We start from the raw sequence: 9,343 nt of genomic DNA on the forward strand, positions 1-9,343 counted from the left end.
TATCCACGTTAGCTCCCACATTAACTAAGTTAACGTGGGAGTTAACGTTGCTCATGGTGGCTCTTGGTGGTTCACCCCAACGTTAGTGACAAAGGTAAGTGTCACTAACGTTGGCTATCAATTGCTCTCTCCATGTTAGCTTCCACGTTAACTAAGTTAACGTGGGAGTTAACGTGGCTTATGGAGGCTTGGCCAACGTTAGTAACAAAGGTGAATGTCACTAACGTTGGCTTCTCTTTTGCTTCTTAACGTTAGAGTCCACGTTAACTAAGTTAACGTGGCTCTTAACGTGGCCACTTATGAGATTGGCCAACGTTAGTGACAAAGGAGAGTGTCACTAACGTTGGCCTTGTTGTCTTCTTCCACGTTAGAGTTCACGTTAACTTAGTTAACGTGACTCTTAACGTGGGCTTATGATGGCTTCGAGGGCGTTATTAGCGATTACCTTTCTCATTAACTTTGCAAGTTAGCACCCATTCCACGTTAGAGGTCACGTTAGTGGGGCTAACGTGACTGCTAATGTGGTTCTTCTTTGCTTCCTTTGTCCTGAAATCAAGCAACAAAGTGCATCAAATTTCTAGTCCAATTCATGAGTCATGTATCATTCAATTTGTTATATAATTCATGCAAAAATTCTCATGAAATCATGTAAAGTGCACAATGTATGCTTGAATCAAGATGTAAGTGAATATCTACCCAAAACTAGCTTAGTTTCTAAGAAAATGCATGAAACTACCTTAAAAACAGTAAAGAAAAGGTCATGAATCTGGCCAAAATGCCCTGGCATCACAACACCAAACTTAAAGCTTGCTTGTCCCTAAGCAAGTACTGGAACAAGAGAATGATGAATGAAATGCCAAGAGAAATGAGTCATTCTTGTGGAAGTCATGTTCCTGGTTTTATGGTGGTTTCATGCATAGAAACTTAGGTTCATTCCTTCACTGGCTTTCAGACCTTTATCATGTTCTAGAATACTCACTTGATTGCATCCCATGAGACTTTTATTCATTGATCCTTTTGTTGTCATTTCAAGGCTTATTTCTGTTCTTAGGCTAAGTGCTCTGTAAGGGGGCAACTCTTTAGAATAAGCTTTCAGCCAACACTCCCGAACCAGTTGGTTCAAGGTGCTAGGTGTTGAAGCACCCCTAAGGACTTACTTCCTCAAGCTCTACCCCATACATACACACCACAGGCACATAGTTTGTTTATTTTCTTTCCTTGAGATCTTGGTGTCCAGCACCTCTTTGGGCTACTAAATGTTCTGTAGCAAAGATTGCTCTTGATAGCGGACTTTCAGCTGATAATCCCGGGTTAGTTAACCCAAGTTACCAGGTGATAAAGCACCCCTGAGAGCTTAGTAATCCAAGCAGATCCTTGGTACAGGAACACCACAGACACATCCCTCAAGACTCAAACCCTTGGTGCCTAGCCTCTTTTCTTGCTATTTTTCTTTTATTCTTCAACTTTGATTGTTCTTTCCCTTTTTCTTATTCGGATCTTGTTATTTAGCTAGTCTCATGGGGTGTGTTCAAGCATATGATTCATGACAAATAGTTGTCTTCCCACCTTGTAGTTGAACCAACTTAGCTAACTTATGACCACACCACAGACTCAGGAACTTACTTCATAGTATGAACTCCACTCTGGTCTTTTATAAAACACTCATTCTCTTTTCATTTGATTCAAAAGGACAAGCATACAAGGAAGTAAGGAAATGATGTAGTAATGACATTCAGACTAGCAATCCTAAACCTAAGCAATGAAAAACTTAAAAGACAGAATTTAAAAGGGTTCCAACTAACGAGTAACTATTAATCAAAAGTGCATTCGGACTTCCAACTTTCAATCATTCTAAGTACATGGAATTAAGTAACAATACAACCTTCGGGTGATGGTTTCTAGTTGCCCTCTTTTTGTCATCATCCTAGTCTTTGCTACCTAATTTTCTTGGGTGAAGATGCACCATTTCCTCATAAGATTTCTGCAAAGTTATTGGAAGTTGCTTGCTCCCAAAGCACTTGAGAAATAGTTAGCTTGCATGTATGCTTGTGACTTCTGAACTTAATTTGGTGTGTGAACACCAAACTTAGTTCTTTGCCCAGTACAAAACCTTGCATATATGCAGAGAACCTCATATCTTGTTATTAACAAAACAATTATTAACTAAAGTCTAACTACATCTAAGTGGTTTCCCTTGATTGGTTGGAGCTAGCAATGTGCTTTGGGAGTGGAGTGTGATTCTATCTAAGATCCTTTGGTGGAACACCAAACTTAGAATTACACTTTCACTTTTGGATTGTTTTGGGTGTGGAACACCAAACTTAGCTCCTCGCAATACATGGGAAACAACTTGTGACCTTTATTGAAATAAAGATGAAAAGGAAACTACCTGAGGTTGGGTTGCCTCCCAACAGAGCGCTCTTTTATCGTCGCTAGCTCGACGATTCCTCAATTACTTGAGATGATACTTTACTCTGGGGTTTTCTCCCATGTTGCCCATATAATGTTTGAGTCTTTGTTCGTTCACAGTCGAGCTCATAGAAAGCAGTTTTGAATCTCTTCTCATCAAAAGGGATGCTCTCTATTGGTTCCTTCCTCTTTTGCCTCTTGGAGCTTGATGCTGCCATGAATTTGAGTTGCTGTGTGAAGAGAGTGGAGGGTACGGATAGATGAGGAATTTGGTTGGTTAGGACAAGGTGTGATGAAGGAATTTGGATGCCAAAGGTGTGAAGTTTGAGAAATAGCACTTTGGGTGTAAAGGGGAAGTACGGAGTAGGATTCACTTATATAGGGAAGTGAGGAGGAGATGAAAGGTGTGGATTGATGGGGTTGGTGTATGATGAACGGATGGGATTTTGTATGGAATAAGCACAAGGATTACCAACTTTATGATGGGGTTGGTTTAGTTTCCAAGTTTGTTCTTCTTCCAATGTTGCATGGCAACCATTCCCAATGCATCCCCCTTGATACACGTGTGAAATATTCTCCTTTTGTGTTATCCGAACCTTTCTCATTTAATTTTCCAATCAATCCCCTTCAATGCTCCTTTCCCTTTTCCTATAAAAATAAAATAAGAAAAATTAATATCATTGAGAAATTAAACTTTAAGGCTAGAATAATAAAGAAAAAGAACTATATTGTTTATTCATGAACACCAACTAACTAACTAACTGTGTATCCTTATATGCACATTGGTGGCACCTTGGGTGACACCAAACTTAGTTTTTAGCACTGTGATGAAAAATTTTTGTTCAAGGCTCCAAGACTGGCATGCTCTGAGTTGCATTCATGCTCCCTTGGCATGCATCACAACACCAAACTTATTCTTCACTATATACTGCATAATAAGGATTTCACCAAGTGTTTGTCAAGTTTGGGTTAGAATTCATGAATATTGACTTATTCACTATTTTCTAAAAGCATATAAAACATGGGTTGCCTCCCATGAAGCGCTTCTTTAGCGTCACTAGCTTGACGTTTCTCCTTCATCAGGGAGGTTGATAATGCTTCAAGTCCTCCCCTCTTGCTGTGGACCTATATCCATTGGTTGTATCAATGATCTCTACATGTTCCAAGGAGAGAACTCTGTTGATAGTGAAGACCTTAGGTAACTGAGATGGTACAGTGGGGAGATCAGGGGGGATATCTGGGAAGTAAGCTGAGATCACTTTATCCCCTGGAGAGAAGTCTTCGGTAGGGATCTTCTTGTTCCTCCACCTCCTTGGTATCCTCTTCTTTGTTCCTTTGTCTGGTGCCTTGCTCTTTGTGGCCTCTTCTTCTAAGGAAATTTTGTTGCTGCCCTCATATGCCTCTGGTGGTTTATGTTCCTCCAGTTTTTCCTTGAGCTGTGACAACTGCTTATTTACTTGTTCATCAACCAAGGGGATCTCCAGATGTGCTTGTTGTTCTTCAGTACTTGTCTCTTCCTTCAGTGTCTCACTGTGATCTTTCCTTAGTTCCTTGTTCTCTTGATCTGTTTCTTGTGAGAGTTTAAAGACATTAAAGCTGAGTTGTTCATCATGGATCCTCAAAATTAGCTCCCCTCGCTCCACATCTATGAGTGCTCTGGCTGTAGCTAGGAATGGTCTTCCCAATATGATTGGGTGAGTGTGACTCTCTTCCATGTCCAATATGACAAAGTCTGTTGGGAGGAAGTATTTCCCAACCTTTACCAACACATTTTCCACCACTCCTATTGCTTGTTTTTGAGTTTTATCAGCAAGCCTGATGACTACATCTGTGGGCATTATCTCATTGATCTCCAGCCTCTTCATAAGGGATAAAGGGCATTGAGTTGATGCTTGCTCCCTGGTGCGCAGAAATTGTGATTACACTTTGATTATGTAAAATTCATCGCTCTTTCTTTCCCTGGTAATGGCGCCAAAAACATGATGCCAATACCATGGTTCACAACTTCGCACAACTAACCAGCAAGTGCACTGGGTCATCCAAGTAATACCTTACGTGAGTAAGGGTCGAATCCCACGGAGATTGTTGGTATGAAGCAAGCTATGGTCACCTTGTAAATCTCAGTCAGGCAGATATAAAATAGTAATGAGGTTTTTGAAATTAATTAATAAAATAGGGATAGAAATACTTATGTAAATCACTGGTGAGAATTTCAGATAAGCGAATAGAGATGCTTTCGTTCCTCTGAACCTCTGCTTTCCTGCTATCTTCATCCAATCAGTCTTACTCCTTTCCATGGCTGGCTTTATGTGATACATCACCATTGTCAATGGCTACTTTCGGTCTTCTCTCGGGAAAATGATCCAAATGCCCTGTCACGGCACGGCTAATCGTCTGGAGGCATCACCCTTGTCAATGGTTTCATCCTATCCTCTCAGTGAAAATGGTCATCGCACCCTGTCACAGCACGGCTATTCATCTGTCGGTTCTCGATCATGCTGGAATAGGATTTACAATCCTTTTGCGTCTATCACTACGCCCAGCAATCGCGAGTTTAAAGCTCGTCGCAGTCATTCAATCATTGAATCCTACTTGGAATACCACAGACAAGGTTTAGACCTTCCGGATTCTCTTGAATGCTGCCATCATTCTAGCTTACACCACAAAGATTCCGATTAAGAGATCTAAGAGATACTCATTCAGTCAAAGGTAGAACGGAAGTGGTTGTCAGGCACGCGTTCATAGGGAATGATGATGATTGTCACATTCATCACATTCAGGTTGAAGAGCAAATGAATATCTTAGAAGCGAAATAAGATGAATTGAATAGAAAACAGTAGTACTTTGCATTAATCCTTGAGGAATAGCAGAGCTCCACACCTTAATCTATGGAGTGCAGAAACTCTACCGTTGAAAATACATAAGTGATAATGGAGTTCATTGGTCTCGGCCCCAGAGGGGAACCGGAGTAACCAAGACTTTGAATACAATGATAAAAAGTTCTATTTATAATAAACTAGCTACTAGGGTTTACAGAAGTAAGTAATTGATGCATAAATCCACTTCCGGGGCCCACTTGGTGTGTGCTTGGGCTGAGCTTTAACTTTCCACGTGCAGAGGCCATTTGTGGAGTTGAACGCCAGGTTTTGATCCATTTCTGGCATTCAACTCTGGTTTTTGATCCCTTTCTGGCGCTGAACTCCAGAATTGGGCAGAGAGCTGGCGTTGAACGCCAGTTTGCGTCATCTAAACTTGAGCAAAATATGGACTATTATACATTGCTGGAAAGCTCTGGGTGTCTACTTTCCAACGCAATTGGAAGCGCGCCATTTCGAGTTATGTAGCTCCAGAAAATCCACTTTGCGTGCAGGGAGGTCAGAATCCAACAGCATCAGCAGTCCTTCTTCAACCTCTGAATCTGATTTTTGCTCAAGTCCCTCAATTTCAGCCAGAAAATACCTGAAATCACAGAAAAACACACAAACTCATAGTAAAGTCCAGAAATGTGAATTTAGCATAAAAACTAATGAAAACATCCCTAAAAATAACTAGATCCTACTAAAAACATACTAAAAACAATGTCAAAAAGCATATAAATTATCCGCTCATCACAACACCAAACTTAAATTGTTGCTTGTCCCCAAGCAACTGAAAATCAAATAGGATAAAAAGAAGAGAATATACTATAAATTCCAAACTATCAATGAAACATAGCTTCAATCATATGAGCGGGACTTATAGCTTTTTGCCTCTTGAATAGTTTTGGCATCTCACTTTATCCATGGAGGTTCAGAATGATTGGCATCTATAGGAACTCAGAGTTCAGATAGTGTTATTGACTCTCCTAGTTCAGTATGATGATTCTTGAACACAGCTTCTTTATGAGTCTTGGCCGTGGCCCTAAGCACTTTGTTTTCCAGTATTACCACCGGATACATAAATGCCACAGACACATAACTGGGTGAACCTTTTCAGATTGTGACTCAGCTTTGCTAAAGTCCCCAATTAGAGGTGTCCAGGGTTCTTAAGCACACTCTTTTTTTTTTTTGCTTTGGACCTTGACTTTAACCGCTCAGTCTCAAGTTTTCACTTAACACCTTCACGCCACAAGCACATGGTTAGGGACAGCTTGGTTTAGCCGCTTAGACCAGGATTTTATTCCTTTATCTGCTTGCTTTTGCTTTTTCTTTCTTCTTTTTTTTTTCGCCTATATTTTTTTTTCTGCAAGCTTTGTTCTTTGCTGCTTTTTCTTGCTTCAAGAATCATTTTTATGATTTTTCAGATTATCAAATAACATGTCTCCTTGTCATCATTCTTTCAAGAGCCAACATATTTAACATTCTTAAACAACAACTTCAAAAGACATATGCACTGTTCAAGCATACATTCAGAAAACAAGAAGCATTGTCACCACATCAATATAATTAAGCTAAGTTCAAGGATAAATTCAAAACTCATGTACTTCTTGTTCTTTTGAATTAAAACATTTTTCATTTAAGAGAGGTGATGGATTCATAGGACATTCATAACTTTAAGACATAGTTACTAACTACTAATGATCATGTAATGAAGACACAAACATAGATAAGCACATAACATAGAAAACGAAAAACAGAGAAAGTAAGAACAAGGAATGAGTCCACCTTAGTGATGGTGGCGTTTCCTCCTTAAGGAACCAATGATGTCTTTGAGCTCTTCTATGTCTCTTCCTTGTCTTTGTTGCTCCTCCCTCATTGCTTTTTGATCTTCTCTTATTTCATGGAGCATGATGGAGTGCTCTTGATGTTCCACCCTTAATTGTCCCATGTTGGCACTTAATTCTACTAGGGAAGTGTTGATTTGCTCCCAATAGTTTTGTGGAGGAAGATGCATTTGAGGCATCTCCGGGATCTCATGGTGATGAGCTTCCTGCGCCTCTTGAGCTTCATGAATGGGCTCTCTTGCTTGCTCAATCTTTTTCTTAGTGATGGGCTTCTCTTCCTTAATAGGAATGTCTCCTTCTATGAAAGCTCCAGCTGAGTAGCATAGATGGCAGATAGGATGAGGAAAAGCTAGCCTTACCATGGGGGATGACTTTTCGGCTATTTTGTAGAGTTCATTAGAGATGACTTCATGAACTTCTATTTCCTCTTCAATCGTGATGCTATGAATCATGATGGCCCGATCCACAGTAACTTCAGATCGGTTGCTAGTGGGAATGATTGAGCATTGAAAGAACTCCAACCATCCTCTAGCCACAGGCTTGAGGTCCAATCTTCTTAGTTGAACCGGCTTGCCTTTGGAGTCAATCTTCCATTGAGCTCCTTCCACACATATGTCCATAAGGACTTGGTCCAACCTTTGATTAAAGTTGACCCTTCTAGTGTAGGGGCGTTCATCTCCTTGAATCATAGGCAAGTTAAACGCCAACCTCACATTTTCCGGACTAAAATCTAAGTATTTCCCCCGAACCATTGTAACATAGTTCTTTGGATCCGGGTTCTTACTTTGATCATGGTTCTTGGTGATCCATGCATTGGCATAGAACTCTTGAACCATTAGGATGCCGACTTGTTGGATGGGATTTGTTAGAACTTCCCAACCTCTTCTTTGAATTTCATGTCGGATCTCCGGATACTCATTTCTTTTGAGTTTGAAAGGGACCTCGGGGATCACCTTCTTCTTGGCCACAACATCATAGAAGTGGTTTTGATGGGCTTTGGAGATGAACCTTTCCATCTCCCATGACTCGGAGGTGGAAGCTTTTGTCTTCCCCTTCCCCTTTCTAGAGGATTCTCCGGTCTTAAGTGCCATCAATGGTAATGGAAAAACAAAAAGCTTATGCTTTTACCACACCAAACTTAGAATATTGCTCACCCTCGAGCAATAAAAGAAATAATAGAGGAAAAAGAAGAAGAAAATATGGAGAAGAGGGCTGAAGTGTGTTTCGGCCAAGTAGAAAGGAGAGGGTTGTGTTGTGTGAAAATGAGGAAGAATGGAGGGCTATATATAGGGGAGGGAGGGGGGTTAAGGTTCGGCCATTTAGGGTGGGTTTGGGTGGGAAATTGGTTTTGAATTTTGAAGGTAGTGGAGTTTATGAGGTAGGTTTATGGGGACGAGTGGATGGTTGTGAGTGGTGAAGAGGTGATGGGGAAGAGAGATTGAGGTGATTGGTGAAGGGTTTTTCGGGAAGAGTGTTTATGGGATTTTGTGAAAGAGGGGTGAGAAGATGTGAGTAGAGGTAGGTGGGGATCCTGTGGGGTCCACAGATCCTGAGATGATCCTGTGGGGTCCACAGATCCTGAGATGATCCTGTGGGGTCCACAGATCTTGAGGTGTCAAGGCATTTACATCCCTGCACCAATTTAGGCATGCAAAATGCCCTTGCACACAACTCTGGGCGTTCAGCGCCAGGTTGGTGCCCATTTTGGGCGTTCAACGCCCATTTACTAGCCATTTCTGGCGTTGAACGCCAGAACCATGCTTGTTCTGGGCGTTCAGCGCCAGGATGCTGCCCATTTTGGGCGTTCAGCGCCAGAACATGCTCTGTTCTGGCGTTGAACGCCAGACAGGTGCTTCCTCCAGGGTGTGATTTTTCTTCTGCTGTTTTTGATTCCGTTTTCAATTTTTATATTTATTTTGTGACTCCACATGATCATGGACCTACAAAGAGATATAACTAAGAAAAAAAATAGAGTTAGATAAATAGAAATTGGGTTGCCTCCCAACAAGCGCTTCTTTAATGTCAATAGCTTGACAGTGGGCTCTCATGGAGCCTCATAGATGTTCAGAGCTTTGTTGAGACTCTCCAACACCAAACTTAGAGTTTGGATATGGGAGTTCAACACCAAACTTAGAGTTTGGCTGTGGGGGCTTTGTTTGACTCTGCTTTGAGAGAAGCTTTATATGCTTCCTCTCCATGGATGCAGAGAGAGATCCTTGAGTTGTAAACACA

Source organism: Arachis hypogaea, chromosome 12 (assembly GCF_003086295.3).
Source record: "Arachis hypogaea cultivar Tifrunner chromosome 12, arahy.Tifrunner.gnm2.J5K5, whole genome shotgun sequence".
In the NCBI taxonomy this organism is placed as follows: domain Eukaryota; kingdom Viridiplantae; phylum Streptophyta; class Magnoliopsida; order Fabales; family Fabaceae; genus Arachis; species Arachis hypogaea.